This window comes from Gymnoscopelus microlampas, assembly GCF_963454915.1.
Source record: "Gymnoscopelus microlampas genome assembly, chromosome: 1".
In the NCBI taxonomy this organism is placed as follows: Eukaryota; Metazoa; Chordata; class Actinopteri; order Myctophiformes; family Myctophidae; genus Gymnoscopelus; species Gymnoscopelus microlampas.
The window spans coordinates 16990158-17005157 of NC_139962.1; the positions used below are offsets into that span (position 1 = coordinate 16990158).

The 15000-nt window shown below is 43.5% G+C and overlaps 1 protein-coding gene across 11 annotated transcripts in view; it reads left to right on the plus strand.

Moving 5' to 3' along the window:
- baz2ba (bromodomain adjacent to zinc finger domain, 2Ba) overlaps positions 1 to 15000 on the plus strand; it is a 90088-nt gene that overhangs the window by 6434 nt on the left and 68654 nt on the right. For all 11 annotated transcript variants that reach the window (XM_084052969.1, XM_084052966.1, XM_084052975.1 and 8 more), the window contains one exon: positions 11735 to 11778. The gene's annotated coding sequence lies outside the window, so the exon portion shown is untranslated. The remainder of the gene's footprint in view (positions 1 to 11734; positions 11779 to 15000) is intronic.

Consider the following 15000-nt stretch of genomic DNA (forward strand, 5'->3'; position numbering starts at 1 on the left):
TGGGTCAATGGGATTCTTGATGATACTATAGAAAATAGAGGCAGGTAGCAGGCAGAGAACTAGAGAGCCTTGGTGGCTGTTAAAGATGAATGCATACACTCACACACACACACACACACACACACACACACACACACACACACACACACACACACACACACACACACACACACACACACACACACACACACACACACACACACACACACACACACACACACACACACACACACACACACAAACACTGGCATTCTTGCTATCAGAGCACACTCATTGACACAGGCAGTGGCAGAGAGCCCACACACACACACACACACACACACACACACACACACACACACACACACACACACACACACACACACACACACACACACACACACACACACACACACACACACACACATGCATGAGATTGTGCCTCGACAGCCCTCTTTTTATTGATCTTCTTCAGCATTTAAAATCTGGTCACTGCTGCCACAAAGGCTTTTATTTTAGCTGTGCTGGCAAAGCTTGCTCCTAGCTGAGCCAGAATTTTAAATATTTAACTCCAACTGTACGACATGAGAGAATGAAGATGAAGAAGAGAGAGAGAAAGAAATATAGGAGAGCAGTAGAGCATTTCAGATGAAATAGCCCAATGTACAACATGTCATCAGTAGTTATGTGAGCGGTGTTGTTACAAATAGATCATACACAACAAGGCCGTTTTTAAGACAATACAAAATCTATGATTGGCTCATCTCTTTATCATATCTTTCTTTCCTTCTTTCCATTTAGAAAGAATTAGACTACAGAGAGAATTACATTGACTTGAACTTTGCTCGGTGCTTAACTACACAACCTCACCTTGTTCATGGGGCAGCCTGTTCATGAGATAGCAGTCACTCACTGGATTAGTTGCTATTGGTCCTGGAACAAGCTGCTGTTTTTAGCATTTTAAGGTTAAAAATAGAGCCTCTCTGTGAGAGGAGTTCTGAACAAGTAAGCCTAATCTAATAAAAGAAGCACTACTCTACTTTGTATTGGACCAAGGACAGTCTTTGCGTTCTCATCATTTAAGCAGATGTCATAATCTCGGTTCACGCGAAAATGAGAAAGAGTGCACCATTTTTGAGGAAATTGTTCGAGCGTGTCACCTGTTTTACACGGAAGAGAGGCGCAACTGGGAAAAAATGTTCGCTTCAGGCCTTTTCACACAACATCTAGAGATAATTATCCATGAAAAGGACGGGGTACTTTTCACAGATTCTGATACACTTTTAGAGTTTAGTGAATATCTACACTCCATTTACATTACCAATGAAACCATAATGCCTCAGGTGCACAGTAAAATCCGGAATGTTAATTTAACTCTGACGAGTGTGAAAATTCTCAGAGTTAAATTAACCATGTACTGTGCTGTGCAGCTGTATGGCAGTGAGTGCTCCTCATTGCGGCTGTTGTTGTTTTTCTCCTATCCAGCCATGAAAGCCTAGCCTGCTCAATGTGCCTGGTGCTGTGGCATTGTCCCTCTCTCCCTCTTCTTCCCTCTCCCTCCCTCTCTCTCTCTCTGTTTCTCTGTCTGAACGATGACTCTGAGAGACAGCTGTAACGTGAGACGCCTCTCGATCCTGGCAGGGGCTCGGGAAGCGAGTGAGAAAGGAGGTAGAGGCCTTTATCTGAGGCTGAAGGGGAGGGGGGGGGCACTGACCTCCCCCAACCCCCCCGCCGCCCCCCCGTCTTTTTTTCTCCTCCTCCTCTCCATTACTTTATGGAGCAGGGAAGGTCTGGTGGTACATCGTACACCGCCCCCCCCCGCCCCCCCCATCACCACCGTCAGAAGCCAGACCGCACTCTTGATAAAGTCCCATGTGAAAACATGGTGCCCCGTTGTAGAAACCTGATGAAGTGGGAGTATTCGCTTCTGTGTTGAGGCTTGTCAGCACGCGACGCGATAATTTTTGTCTTGGTATATAAGAATAGCACTTTCAGAGTTTGTTTTTTAATGCTTCACTTCTATCCTCTTGGTAGGATGGATGGGATGTGTGTGTGTGTGTGTGTGTGTGTGTGTGTGTGTGTGTGTGTGTGTGTGTGTGTGTGTGTGTGTGTGTGTGTGTGTGTGTGTGTGTGTGTGTGTGTGTGTGTGTGTGTGTGTGTGTGTGTGTGTGTGTGTGTGTGTGTGTGTGTGTGTGTGTGTGTGTGTGTGTGTGCATGCGTATTTGAGAGTTTATGAAAGTGTGCATGCACGTCTCTGTAAACATATTTGTGTGTTATCTAAAGAGACGAGTTGTGTGTGTGTGTGTGTGTGTGTGTGTGTGTGTGTGTGTGTGTGTGTGTGTGTGTGTGTGTGTGTGTGTGTGTGTGTGTGTGTGAGAGAGAGAGAGAGAGAGAGAGAGAGAGAGAGAGAGAGAGAGAGAGAGAGAGAGAGAGAGAGAGAGAGAGAGAGAGAGAGAGAGAGAGAGAGAGAGAGAGAGAGAGAGAGAGTTTGCATGTAGATGGAAACATCCACACATCCCCTGGCCTCCAGGCTATGGCTGCTAAATCCTCTGTGAGAGCTCCCGTGTGTAATCCAAACATTTAGAGCTAATTTAAGCATGCAGGCAGGAAACAGCATCCTTTAGGAAACAACAGCTCTCTCTCTCTTCATCCTCCAGTGTGTGTGTGTGTGTGTGTGTGTGTGTGTGTGTGTGTGTGCGCGCACACGTGCGCACGCACGTTTGTGCACGCATTTCTGTCGTCACTGGAGGGAAAATGAAAGCACTCAATCACTCACCTGTCAGAGTACTTTAGATTCTTCCCCCAACACACAACCATTCACGCTCCCAAACGCACGCACACACACACACACACACACACACACACACACACACACACACACACACACACACACACACACACACACACACACACACACACACACACACACACACACATGCACTTGCACACACTCGTGCACCCACACACGCCCTGAGGATTTGACAGGAGGGGCTCTTTATTGACTCCCTGATGGAGAAGACAGCAGATCCATTTAATAGAAGCACCAGACACAAACACAGAAACCAAACAGGACACAACATGTGCACTCTCCTCACCTCCACTGTAACCATATCCTCTCATACAACAGACATGGCAGTCACTTTAGAATAGGCTCTGTTATTGGTAAATGGTCTGCATTTCTATAGCAACCTTTGTCCAAACCACTTTACCCTGTGCGTTACATTCACCCATTCACAGTCACACTCACATTCACAAACCGACAGTGGAGGCAACTGTGCAAGCCACCAACTTGCTCATCGAGTGCTTAAGGACACTTCAACACGAAAACAGGAGAAACCAGGGATTGTACCAGGGACTTTTCAGTTCCTAAATGGCCACTCTACTTTACCCCACTGTTGCATATCGTGCATTGAATTTAGGTTGGCATTCATGGTCTTCTTGCCACACAATGTCATCAAAGCAACACAGGGTGACTCTTACAACTTAATATGTGTAACTCCTTTTGGAAGTTATCCACTTGACCCTATATAATTTGTTGTAAGTCAAACGAAAATAGCCGATCTACAAGCTCACAACCCAACACATTGTGAGCTTGTAGATTGGCTAATATTCGCCTAGTTTTACTGAATGTTTGCCTATGGCATGCTCAGAATAGGGACGCTCGCGTTCATGTGGTTAATTGAACAGAACACTCCAGATTTTACTGTGCACTCCACAGCAGGATGTTCCTTTTCAGCAGAGGCAGGCTGTCATATTACAAGTCCAGTCCGTGTTAGGCGTGTTCAGCTGGCCTTGGCCCCAGCCCTCCCTAGTCACTTGTATGTACTAAGAGGCCAGTTAGCCAGGATGCTGGCAGGGGGTTGCAGGGGAAAGAGGTGTGACAGCTGCATCATTGGTAGCTCCTCTGACCTTCAAACATCATCTGGATGGATCATCGAGGCTGTAACGATGATACACCAAACCAGAATGGTGTGTGTGGAGGCCCGTGCTGATTTCTGACCACCCCGACGATCTGTGGGATGATCTGTGAGTTTACTCTGCTGTACAATTTCCGATTGGTATGTTTGATTATAATTTAATGCTGTCGCTGTGCTGCGGGTGACCACCGACAAGGCCAGTTAGCAGTTATCCAGCACGTCTCAGTGATGTATTTGTTGATGAGCAAGTGCTCATTGGTGAATAATATAGGAAGACATGTGGTGGAATATTGAGCTTATATTGTATAGACTCACTTACTGTATGTACTGTACACTCACACACACACACACTCACACACACACACACACACGCGCGTGTGTGAATGTGTCCTCACACAGAGACAAACAGCAGAGCATGGTATTTCAAAGGGTTCCTCGCACACAGTGGATTGCACTAATGTCCCGAGCTCCTCGCCAGTCTCAAAGCGCTTTACTGTGTGTGTGGTGTAACCCATTCCCTTGAGATGGGGCATTGCTCCATCAAGTCACGGAAGAAACCATTTAGTGGAATCTGCCAAACACTCATGCACACACTCACACAGTCACACGCACACGCACACACACACACACACACACACACACACACACACACACACACACACACACACACACACACACACACACACACACACACACACACACACACACACACACACACACACACACACACACACACACACACACACACACACTCACACACAGAAGAAAATGCTGGTGAGGATTTGAATTGCACTTAGACAAACGTTTCACAGACAGGTTCTTTATATCCCCAACCCACCGCCCACCCCCACCCATTCGCTTCTTTGCCCTGAATACACGTACACATACAGAGGTACTCGCGCACAGATTCCATTTTGTCAGCTTTCAGCTCCAGATCATGTAACGATAAAAGATGCTGCCCTGCAGTTAAACACTGCCAGTAAATCATAGAGCAAAGAAAAGCTGGGAGAAGCACTTATTTTTAAGCAGAACGCAAGACCGCACTGTTGGTGGTGGGGGGGGTTGTACTGTGAGAGATAGGGTATGGCAGAGAAGGAGAGAGAGAGAGAGAGAGAGAGAGAGAGAGAGAGAAAGAGAGCTTCTTTGTGTGCTGTGTACTGGCATTGTGCATGATGAAGAGATGAATCACTGCTATTTAGGGATTGGTTTCCTGCAACTGATTGTGTGACGACTCAATGGCGGACAGACTGTCAAGACTTGCCTGTTTTTGTTCTGGGGGCTTCAGGAAAATGTCTGCAGCCAAGTCTCACAAGTGTACTCCCACAAGGCCCTGCTGAGCCAGAGAGCACAGGGATGAACGCAACGCCTCACTGAGCCGGTCTCACTGAGCCGGTCTCACCTCATAACGCACATTCAGAACAAAGTGGATCCTTACTGGGGTCCAATCCCAATATGAACTTTGGACCGTATTTCTGTCTTTCTTTTCTTTCTTTCAAGTTACTGTAATGCCCTCTGGCAGCTCCATGGTGTATGTTTCCTAATGCTAAGTAAGAGTTAACCAGCCAGGTTGTTGCAGAATTGCAGAACAGTTAAATTGTTGGACACTCTCCTCACTCAAGGAGGCTCTTTGTTTAACCATCCTTATTTTCCGGGCATGTCATTATAGGTGAAAGTCTTCAAACATTTTCTTAATCTTCAAATGTTTTTTTTTTAAATGTCAAAAATAGCCGATCTACAAGCTCCTCACCCATTTGTGAGCTTGTCGATCGGCTAATTTTGCACAACAACGTTGTACGATAATAGGAGTGGTTCATTCCTTTGTAAAGTGCTTTAGACGGAATCCATATTTACAAAGTAATAGAACAGAAGATAACCGTAAATGGGAAACAGAATAGAGCTTGTCACTCAAAATAAGCAGTAATATTATTATATTAATCCTTTTTTTACTTTTGAGTCACTCCCCCAAAATAAGCAGTTACATCCTCTCTTGTGTTCAGAAATCAGATGAAGCTCTTCATTCCAAGCCATCTTACTGTAGGCACCAAACATCATCATCCATCTTTAATCACAACATGGATTACTAACCATGGTTGATGTGAGTGATCAATTTCACACAGGATGTGTAATACCTCATCTATGAACGGCACATTTAGAGAAGAGACTATCATTCTGCCAGATTACAAGCAGATTGTGTTAGTGTACAAATGTAGGCTAAGTGTAATTCTCTCATTTTTCATTCAATTGGCTTTTAATGTTTTCATTAATCATATTTTGATGACATCAGTTATGAATTATAGGCTAAATTAACAACGCAAGTAGCCCTTAGCCTGAAAATGTACGTACACAATCCTTCATTGAAGTGGAACTGTTCAATAATGATATGTAGGCTGGCTGTCAAGGTTAAAAAGAAATAGCCTAGATAAATAACAATTAAAAACAGATCTTGACTCTCTTATAACAGATAGGCTTACACAGCCTATTAGTAGACTCACCGAAAAGTATTGCAACCCTTAATTGCATGCCCTTTGACCTCCTCCCACACACCCAAAGAAAACTAGGTGTGTTGTTAATAGATGCATGAAACGTTGTCAGGACATTGTTGGACTTAAAAGCCATAGCAACATAAGCTGGTAGGTTACAAAGATCAAACCAGTTCCAACACACTAGGAACCTCTTGCACCATGACAATAACAATAATGTCTAGTAGTAGTTAGTTGGAGAGAAAATACTTTTTTTGTAGGAATCATAATATGACCTTTTGATTGTGGGTAATATTGATCAAATTCAAATAGTTATTAATGTTTAATACTTGGTTACAAAGAAAATAAATGAATAATATTACTTGGAAATGCACACAAAAGAAAGTGCGATATTTGAGTGTTAGAAACACGGCTACAGTATGGGAAATTATGTAACAAGATCACAATAAGACGAGGTTAATACAGCCTTATTCTCAGTCAGGTAAATGATAGCAGACACCATTTGCCTTCTTATCCAGTGTAATTCACCTGTCTCTTGGCTGGCAAATGATTTTCTGTGTCAAAGCCGTATGAGCAAAGATCCTTTAATCATCCACTAATAACAAGCCTTTATGAAAACGCTGAAGTAGATGAATTCACCCTACCCTGGCTCTCTGTTACATTAACTCTATGAGTAATCAGTGCCTGTGTATCTGTGCGTGCGTGTGTGTGTGTGTGTGTGTGTGTGTGTGTGTGTGTGTGTGTGTGTGTGTGTGTGTGTGTGTGTGCGTGTGCGTGTGCGTGTGTGCGTGTGTGTGTGTGCTAGAGCTATAGTATATAGACCATTATGGTTCGATCAGTGCCATTATCATGAACACTGTTGGTGTGGATGACATCTGTCAGTGCTTGGTGCTAAATTGTGCTGTAATGGCTGATACTTTGCACTACATGCTTTACTCTTAAAGGACCATACTACCATCAATGCGTGTCATTGTCTGTTCACAGCTTCGGCCATATATTGTACGTAAACATGTTTTTAGATTTAATTTTTATTTACCAGAAATGCAAACGCGGCAGTTGGAGATCAAAATAGGTCACCTCCGAGAGGGGGGGGGGGGGGGGGGGGGGGTTCAATCAAGTTGATCGAGCTAGATGCAGAATTGGTACATTTTATCTTCAACAATTGTGCCTGACTCATAATTCTCAATAGTCTCATCTTATTTGGCAGTTCAATATGACAATTCAACGATTAGTTTTGGTCTTCAGTGACTGAAGGCTGTGTGTATATACTGTGTATACACACACATACACACAGCCTCCTCTGACTCCCTTGCAGTGCTGTGCTGCTCTCTGTTCCTCTCCTCACTTGAAAATAGTTTGCACATCACAGTGTTGCTTATATGACAAGAGCCTCCTTGACTGGTTTTGATTGAAAACAAAACGTTTGTTTCACATTGAACGATAGGTGATTTTCCATGAGCATCGCAAAGCTTAGTATGTTCGTCATACGACAGTAAGTATTTGACTTTCAAGTAAGGCGACATTGACTTGTAATATGGTTGGGTTTTCTTACAATGATAAAGCACTGTAGAACTCATCAGGAATGTGTTATAAACAATCATCATAACAGTTACCAGTTTTGTTAATTAGGATATCAGTTACTCAAGCATAATCTATATTGTCGGAAATAACAGGAAAATGCAAAGATTTCTGTCAAATAAGGTAACAGACAAGGTAATCATGCTGTAGTCATGCGTAGTCACATCCCAAAAGCCCATTCTGAACCTGGTAATGGCTGTTAGAATACATTTTCAGGCAGATGCAAATATTTACAAGTAACTGGAAATGAATGTTAAGCGAAAATCTCAAAATGACAAACAATCCCAACAAAGCATGCCCTCAGCTCAGACCCCCCCTAGGTTTTCTCTATCCACGTAATGTTCTCACCTTTTGATCCCTTAGCTGTTTGCATCCCTGATTTACATTACCAAACACATATTTGTGTATTTATTTGGATCCCCATTAGCTGTGCCCTAAAGCACAGATAGTCTTCCTGAGGTCCACATATAAAAACATTACATACATTTAAAACATACATTTAAAAAGACAAAACATTAAAAAAAAAACCCTGTTTGTGTTGTTTGTGTCAAAAACTGTTTGACACAAACATTGTTTGGTAATGACACATTTTGGTAATGATATTGTTTGGTAATGACACATTACCAAACAATATCATTGTGGTGTTTATAAGTCACATACATTCTAATTTGATTCATAAATCAATCTTTTCTCCAGGGACTATTTTCGGCTATACTTTAAATCAGTTCATAATGCAACAATATTTATCTTCGCCAGACTGGGAGGCAGAGATTATGTTTTCACCCCTGTCCATGTGTGTTTGTCCGTGTTGACCACCCATCCTGCATTTTGCGCTGCGACAGTCCCGAAAAATTGGACGTTTGTCTGCATGAACAGAACAATGTCCAATGTCAATTCAGTGATCATCTCGGAATAATACAAGAAAAAAAAATTCAATGACTCTCTTCAATGTCCTTCTATAAAGACAGCACTTCCGTGACATCTGTTTCATAAATCAATGAGCAGGTGACTGGTGAGGTGTGCTGAAGCACTAAAAATGGAAACTGGACATAGACCGTGTTCTGTTGGTTCTGTGCCGCAGGTGAGAGAGATCTCAGCGATCCTGTCACACCAAAGTGGACACTGAGCAGGCTGGACAGCAGTGCTCACGCAACCAAACATGAATCAAATATGCTTTGATATTTTTTGTTTTAAACATCCCGGTCACTAACGCGTTTGTCGAGACTGTTTTAATTGATTGACCGATCAAAAGAACCGCTGCAGCGTTGATCTCATCAAAAGTGAAATACAAGTGAAGGAGAACTACAGCCGCACATCCCAGGAGTTTTACACCTCTGTAGCCCACTAAAAGACAACGCTGTCCATTCCAACAAGAATACAAGTTCAAAGTACTGAATCTAGTAAGAACACACAGTTATTTTGCATGCTGGTTTTAAAACCAAACGTTTCAAAATACAACAATGTTGTAGATCTTAATAGAAGGCTTGCCGTAGCCTAAGTATCATTTTTCTTTTCCTGCTTAATGTGCATTTTTAAAGAAATATGCTATACTGTTTACAACAAGTTAATAACTCCACTCCAAAGCACTTCCCTGAATAATGAACATAAAAACCTTGCAATTTGTACTGCCAAAGAACACGTCGGTGTTCTGAAAGCCATATCCTATCCACCACTGCTCGTGCTGTTGGTCGAGCCACTGACTGAAGCAGTGTACACTACCACAGCCAGCACTGGAACCAATGGTTTTAATACCTAAGGCATGGAGGTTTTACCCTTTATTGCGTTGTGGTTGTGTTTATGTTTATGGATGGTCACTAAAGAGAGATTTCAGAGGTGTTTGTACCTCCTTGAAGTTTGTACAGCCATCCTCCAAATTACCACTGCTGCATTACCCAAAAAAAGTTCTGAGATCGTCCACCTGAAGCTCTGAATGACGTCATATTGTAGTTACGTTGTAGCCAGCTGAACCGAACAAACTTTGCCTGTTCTGGTGTAGTATGCATTGGGCTTGAGGGGGCTCTATGGAGCGCACCTCCAAACTACTTTGACTTCTGCCCATAGGGGGCGGCCATAGCTGAGTGGTTAGTGAGCCTGCCTTGCCAAACTAGTCTGGTGGAGGTATAATACTTTTCTAATTAGTATGTTAGATTTCCTATCTCAAGCGAGTTTAAGTCTCTGCAGGTACATTTTCAGACCATACTGAAATGAATGGAATACAAGGGCTTCCTTGAAAATGTAATGTCCAGTATACCATGAGTCGTAGACAGTGCACTAAACATTGTCAGGCACCGGTATGGGCCTTTAAGTCTAATTTGTAAAGCGGTGCCAAGACAAGAATTTGTCTTGGTAAGTTCTTGGTTTATTTGGCTGTCAATTGTTGAAATTGTTTGTTGAACATGTATTCTGTTTCTGTTTGTTTGTTCACAGAATCCCCCAAAAAAACATGCTATTTTAAAATAATGGAAATAAATAAAAAAGTATTTTTAAACAGCCAACCCTGTCTCTCTGCTGACAAGGCATCCGCCAGCGTTCATTCTGTTGCCGTTGACCAGATGGACATGTTTACTGTCAACAGAACCTTGTTAGCTGGCTCCCCGCACATGTGCTATAACACTCGTGTTGGTTTAGACAAAATGTGTGCCTGTTTGTGTGTGTGCGTGTGTGTGTGTGTGTGTGTGTGTGTGTGTGTGTGTGTGTGTGTGTGTGTGTGTGTGTGTGTGTGTGTGTGTGTGTGTGTGGGTGTGCATGTGTGCGTGTGTGCGTGTGTGCGTGTGTGTGTGTGTGTGTGTGTGTGTGTGTGTGTGTGTGTGTGTGCGTGTGTGTGTGTGTGTGTGTGTGTGTGTGTGTGTGTGTGTGTGTGTGTTTTGTTTCTCTTAACATGTGCCCATGTGTCTGTGAATGTGTGTGGGTGTCCATGTGTTTCTGGCACCCTGTATATACGGTATATGTATGTGTGTGTGGGCCTTGTTTCGATGCGACATCGTTAGCAGTGTTCCAGTCTGTAGTGAGAGGAAATAGTGGCATCATAGTCGCTGTCGCTTCACTCGCTTGTCATATAACCCCTGGTTGTGGTGTGTTGCTCAGCTCAGATTTGTGGCTTTGAGGAGACAAGAGGACCTCACAGACAATGTATGAGAGTTGGGCGTGAGAACGCTGCCGAGGCTTGGTTCTCTGCAAGAACTGTCTTGTGTTTGGGGAAAATATCCTCACACCAAAAGCTCCAGTGTCTGGATCTATTTCGAACAAACAGGTTTTTCAAGAAAGGGCCCAGGGAGAAAGATATTTCTGTGTGTGTGTGTGTGTGTGTGTGTGTGTGTGTGTGTGTGTGTGTGTGTGTGTGTGTGTGTGTGTGTGTGTGTGTGTGTGTGTGTGTGTGTGTGTGTGTGTGTGTGTGTGTGTGTGTGTGTGTGTGTGTGTGTGTGTGTGTGTGTGTGGATGGATGTGTGTGTGTGTGGATGGATGTGTGTGCATGCTCGGCCGCAGCTGTGTTTCCGACGTCACACTGGTTTTTGTTTGATGTGTCAGTTGACCATAAATGAGCGCTGAGACTGTTGCTTTGATATCAGGGTAGTTTTGGGGCTTCGTCCCCTCAGGGCCCCAAACAGGGACGCATTCATCACCGTTGCTATTATGCATAAATGCAACCATGTTCTGATCACGTCACTCCATAGTTGGCTGGAAAGCTGAATTCATATTCTCATGGCAAAGTATGTATATGTAGTAGATGATAAAATGACAATGCAATTAATGTTTCTGCTTTTTGTTCTCTTTGTTTTTCAGGGCTTACAGCAGTTATGTCAAAGAGCTGAAGACATCTTTCAACAGTGAGTGCACCGTGTGTTCTAAGAATTTGAAAGCGTTCATGTATCTGTACTTTAAAACATTTGTGCTTTTTAAGTTTTCATTGTATGGCATGAAACAGAATCCTTGAATTTAGGGCCTAATTTGATTTTCATTTGTTCATTTGTTCAGCGCAAGAGGGATTCTTTCCCCTGCTCTCCTCCAATTAAATTTAACAAGAACCCCTTGAAAAGCAGTTGTTGTGATTACAATACAAATTTGGAGTTTCATTCAGTGAATCTAGCAATTAATTACATTTCTAGAAGTCTAATCAGAATATTTGTCTGAAGCCAACGTGCCTAATAAACGTCTTTTGGCTTTATTATCTGTTTAGAGACAACGCTGGATGTAAATGGTTGTTAACTGTGCCCTGCAGTGCTAACGGGTTAGCTGGATCTCCGATTGTGTGTCGTTGTTTATGTGCGTGTTTGCAGCTTTGATCGCTCTCACTCTCCTCCTCTCAACCTCTCCTATTTTTCTGTCTCTCTCCCTTCCTGTCTCCCTCCTTCCCTTTTTTTTTTCTCTCTGTCTCTCTCTCCCTCACTCTGTCTCTCTCTGTCTCCATGTGAGTACTCAGTTTTGTCAGGGGCGCGGCTGCGTCCTGAAGGCTTCACTTCACACATACACAGACACACACACACACACACACACACACACACACACACCAAGGTGGCAGCTTGTTGTTCCACAATAAGACAATGACTTGCACTTTTCTTCTTTCCCGGTCGTGGTAGCCTTGGGGCTGTGACTTTGTGTCACTGGATCTAGTGGGATCCTTTCATAAGCAGGTTTTTAGAGTCTCTTTGGCACTCGGGGAAAAATATTCCCCCTAGTCGTTGAGTATTGTGAGTTGCTGATTTGATCCGTGCCAGCCATCTCTTACCAGTGCACAGTAAAAAGTAAAACAAAAATGTAAAAAGTGTTCATTTAACTCTGAGCGTGTACAAATGTAACCAAATGGACCCGGAACGGTCAAATTGGTTACATTTTGCACACTCTAAGTTACAAATGGATAAATTCACAAGAATGATTTGTGCGTGCGTGCGTGTGTGTGTGTGTGTGTGCGCGCGCGCGTGTGTGCGTGCGTGTGAATGGGGGTATTCACTATGGGTGGCTACGATGTGTCCTCGTGTCATTCTTGATAAGAACTGATGATCCCTTTCTTTGGGAATCGGTTTCTTTTGGGAGGTGTGAAAGCTGTAGCAAACAGTCCACATCGCTGGCTGTTCCTAACACGTGTCCAGGCCGCCCGTCTCTTCCTGCAGCCCATAGAGAACACAAGCAGAACACGAGCAAACATGGAACTCATCCAAACAGCTACGGTGTAATTAGCCGACATTTGTTGCTCTGAAGACAAGAGAAGGAGAAGGGAGAGAGCTGCTCAACTCAAATACCCAAAGGGATATGCAAATGCTGAGAGAGAGAGAGAGGGGGGGGGGGGGGGGGGGGTATAATAGCACATAGACATAATTATATTGTGTACACACTGTGTGCATAAACGTGTTGTGTGTGCGTGCAAGGTTGTTTATATGTGTGTTATAAACTCGATGAGCCTTTTTGCGACAATTCCGCTCTCATGTGATTTTCCACTAGAAGACATGAACCATTGATTCCCAGAAAATACTTTATAAATAATAAAGTCATTAGGCTAAAGGGGACAAACAAGGACATTTTCTCTCCCCGTAACATTTATCAGCTATTTAGTGTGCTTGCCTTTAAGAGACATACTAAAAGTGTTACAGCGAGCGTACACAGCATTAGTTATGAACATTGTGGCCCCTTGTGTGCCAACAGCAATCTGCTGCTCCAGAATGGCTTGTGTGTTTGGCTAAATACTTTGTTGCACGCTGGTGTTGCGTGCCGGAATTAGCCGATCTACAAGCTCACAATGCGTCACAATGCGACGTGTGGTGAGCTTGTAGATCTGCTTTTTTTGGCACGCAAATCAAGCTTTTGAATCAGGCTTTTGTGTTTGTAGGTGTACTATGTGTGCAATGTGTGTGCACGTGACATGCATACATGTACATCACAGGGAGTGCTGTAATGCATGCGGGCTAGCTGTACTTAAGCCAAGGTGCTGCGTGAGGAAGGATGCAGCAGTGCTTTGCACGGCTCCCATCTGTTTGATCCAGGCTTGAAATGCAATGCCTTTTAATGACAAAATACTGAGTGACTGGGAGGTGTGCAGGGGAGGGAGCTCTGTGTGTGTGTATGTGGTGTGTGTGTGAGTGTGAGTGTGTGTGTGTGTGTGTGTGTGTGTGTGTGTGTGCGTACAAGAGAGAGACAGAGAGAGAGAGGAGGCATAAAAGGGAGAGGGGGAAGGAGAGAGAAAAACATCTCGAAGGTCAGGAGCAGCGGGCGGCCGTAGGGGAGAGACACGTGAGACGGAGATAGTCTTGCGTCAGCCCCACAGCAGTCATCTCTCTGTGTGTGTGTGTGTGTGTGTGTGTGTGTGTGTGTGTGTGTGTGTGTGTGTGTGTATACTCCTGTGGGGCCAGCATTTCCATCCCTCTCCCACTGTGTGTTACAGCAGGGCGGCATGCAAGTGTTTCTATTCTGAGTGCCTAGATGTGCTAGATAGATGGATAGGTAGATATGTTGATAGATAGGGTAGGTAGGTAGGTAGGTAGATACATACATACATACATACATACATACATACATACATACATACATACATACATACATACATACATACATACTGTACATACATACATACATACATACATACATACATACATACATACATACATACATACATACATACATACATACATACATACATACATACATACATACATACATACATACATACATACAGTAAAAGCCTGATTTAACTGAACACTCAACGTACACACAGCATTTGGCTGTGTTTCAATGAATTGAACAGAGGTCTACTCACTCACCGAGCTACATGTAATATTTTACAAGGCTCCTGTCATGGTGGAGGGGGAAATTACACCCTGTAGCTGTAGGGGGAGGAATCTGTGTCTGGGCGCCTGTTGAAAAAGCTGAACAGGGTTTCCATCAATCCAAGTACTATCATCTTTCAGTTTGTGTTCACAAGCCATTTTTTTGTTTCTCGCGGCCTCTTTCCCTGTGCCCTTTAGACTGGCTCCTTTTTTTAAACGAGAAGTGTTAAGAGAGATTGTGACTAAACATTTAGTACTTTGCACTTGCCTGGGAGCTAAGATTGTTCGAAAGAG